Raw genomic sequence first — 3,297 nt, 5'->3', positions numbered from 1 at the left:
CAACGAAGGTAACAAAATACCTAGAACCTCCTATGGATGGTTCCTGAGTGGGTCCCCATACATTAGTGTGGACATAATCTAAAATGCCCAGAATCCTGTGTTGGTCAGCCTCGAAACTAACTCGTGTCTGTTTTCCAAGCACACAATACTTGCACAAATCTAGTTTGCATTTGCTGACTCCGCTCAACAGTCCTCTTTTGCATAGTTCTGTCATACCACACACACTCATATGTCCCAAACGCATGTACCATAATTTTGTAGCACCATGGTCTGAATCTATTGAGATCTCTTCAGCCACTCCAACAACTCCACCTACAACTGTTCTCCCTAACAATTTGTAAGTGTCCCCTGCAGTCCTTTTACCCTTCATCACAGTCAGAGCACCTTTGCATACTCGAAGAATATTACTGTCCCCATCAGCTCTATAGCTAAATCCTTGGCCTGCAATGTTCCCAAAGAAATGAAATTCTTCTTTAAATCTGGTATGTGCCTAACCTCACATAACGTCTTCACTACACCTTCATCCATCACAATTCTGATTTCTCCCATGCCAATAATCCACATGCTTTATTATTTCCGAGATACACGAGACCAAAATTGCATGCCCTGTATGTGGTGACCCATTCTCTGTTTGGCGTCATGTAGTGGTGAACCTCCTCTGCCTTGTCTCCTCCCACGCGCTTGGCTCCCTTTCACATACAGACCATAACCCAGGGATCCTTCACCTACATTCTGTCATCTTTGAGTGTAGGGCAGAAGTGCATATGTGATCTCATCCAGTTTGATTGAGTCTTTCCCGTTTGTCAATGTTGTCACCAAGTGTTCATAGGAATTTGGCAAAGAACTTAGTAATATTATTGCTTTGTCCTCATCATCAACCTTTACATCAAGTTTCTACAACTCATTGATCACTTGATTAAAATTGTTGAGATGTTGTTGCAAATCAACACCTTCCTAAATCTTCAGGCCATAGAGTCTCTGTTTCAAATACAACATATTTGTTAGAGAGTTGGACATGAACCGCTTCTCTAATGTCTCCCATACCTCTATTGGTGACATAAGATCCATAACATGATACATCACCTCATCTGATAAACAGAGCCGTATGGTTCCCACAGTCTTCTCCTTCAATTCTTCCCAATCCAGTTGATCCATACCCTCTAGTTTATTCTCACACAACGTCTTTGATAGACCTTGTTAAGCCAACACATCCTTAACCCTTCTTTGCCACAATCCGAAATTACCAGTTCCATCGAACTTCCCCACCTCGAATTTGGCACTTGGGTTAAGAGCCATCTGATACCAATTATTTGGAACAAGCGAACAATCAAATAGTAAAGAGTATAGAGACAAAAGAATAACACAAGAGATTTGATAACGAGGTTCGGCCAATTGTGCCTATGTCCCCTGGAGCGTTGAGCGACTACCACTATATATTATTAGAGAATAAGGATTAGTGTTTGACTATTCCTCTCCTTGTTACATTAGGTTTACATAACATAAATATATAGCCATCTACCCCAACCCTTTTACATCAGCCCAAGCCCATAACTTGTATTGCTGTTATCTAGAGATATGAGTCATTGCACAACATTAGACTTCTATACTCTCACTAGGACGAGGTATTTGTAGGGAAAAGGTACGCTACTAATGACATGTTTAAACTAAATATTGATGTTTCGATGAATAAAATTTCGGATTTAGTTTACATGTTTAATGATTTTTATAAATTGAATGACATTATTCATTAAACAACTGCACCATATTCACCTGAAATAAATGGTAAAGCTGAAAGAAAGAATAATAATTTAACTGAATTAATTGTAGCTATTATGTTAAATTTTGGTACAACACCATCTTGGTAGGGTGAAATTTTATTAACTGTATGATATGTGCTAAATAGAGTCCCCATTGTTAAAAGCAAAATTTCCTCCTACGAAATTTTTAAGAGTAGAAAACCAAACTTATCTTATTTGAGAACTTGGGTTGTCTGACTTATGTCCAGATATCAGACCATAAGAAAGTTAAACTCGTAAGTAGAGCCTATGAACATGTATTCGTTGGGTATGCTATAAACAACAAGACGTACATGTTTTATGAACTTAATACAAAACTGACCGTTGAGTCTAATGATGTTGACTTTAATGAAAATAAATTCCCTTTTAAATTGAGGAATAGTAGGGCACATCAATTAGTTACATACTTGTGATTAGATATAATGATAAAAATGAAGGGTTGGAAATAGAACCTAGAAGAAATCTATATAGAACAACCTGAAGGTTTTGTAATCCATGGGCAAGAAAATAAGGTTTGCAAGTTAGATAAGTCGTTGTATGATCTTATGCAAGAACCTTAACAGTGGCATGAAAAGTTTGACAATTTAATTGTCTCAAATGAGTTTAAGGTAAATGAAGGTGATAAATGCATTTATTACAAATTAGAAAATGACATTTGCACTATCATATATATCTATATAAACAACCTACTCATATTCAATACAAGCATTCATGTTGTGAATAATGTGAAATCATTATTGTATAACAACTTTGATATGAAAGACCTTGGAGGCAAGTGTAACCCTTGGTGTAAATATTACTATGTCAAAAGAATGAATTTCTTTGAATCAATCTCATTATGTGAAAAATCTTAAAGAAATATAAATACTTTGACTGTAAATATGCTAGCACACCATATGATCCAAGTATAAAACTTTTTAGGAACACTAGTGAAGATGTAAGATAAACTGAGTATGCTAGCATTATTGGCAGTCTTCGGTATGCCACTGATTGCACTAGACTTGACACTACTTGTGTCATGGGATTATTATGCAGGTTTACCAGTAGACCTAGTATAGAGTATTGATATATTATAGAAAGGGTAATGAGGTACCTTAAGAAAATAATCAACATTGGATTACATTACCGACAGTTTCTAGCTGTCCTAGAAGGATTCAACAATACTTATTGGAACACTCTTTCATATGATTTCAAAGCAATCAGTGGCTATATATTTAGCATAGCTGGTGGGACTATTTTTTGTAAGTTAAAGATATAGACTATTTTGCCTCAATCCATTATGGAAGTTGAGATGATAGCACTAGCAACAACTAGTGAAGAAACATGTTGGTTGAGAAGCTTGCTTGCATATATTCCCCTATAGGAAAAACCTCTACCAGTTGTGCTGATCCATTATGATAGTATTGTGACTATTGTAAAGATTGAGAATCGTTTCTATAACAGTAAGAAACAAAAAATATATTGTAAGTACAACACTGTTAGAGAGTTACTTTCTAAGGAG

This window comes from Lupinus angustifolius, chromosome LG11 (assembly GCF_001865875.1).
Source record: "Lupinus angustifolius cultivar Tanjil chromosome LG11, LupAngTanjil_v1.0, whole genome shotgun sequence".
Lineage (NCBI taxonomy): Eukaryota > Viridiplantae > Streptophyta > Magnoliopsida > Fabales > Fabaceae > Lupinus > Lupinus angustifolius.
The sequence above is the reverse complement of the archived record's forward strand: the minus strand, read 5'-3'. Positions refer to the sequence as shown.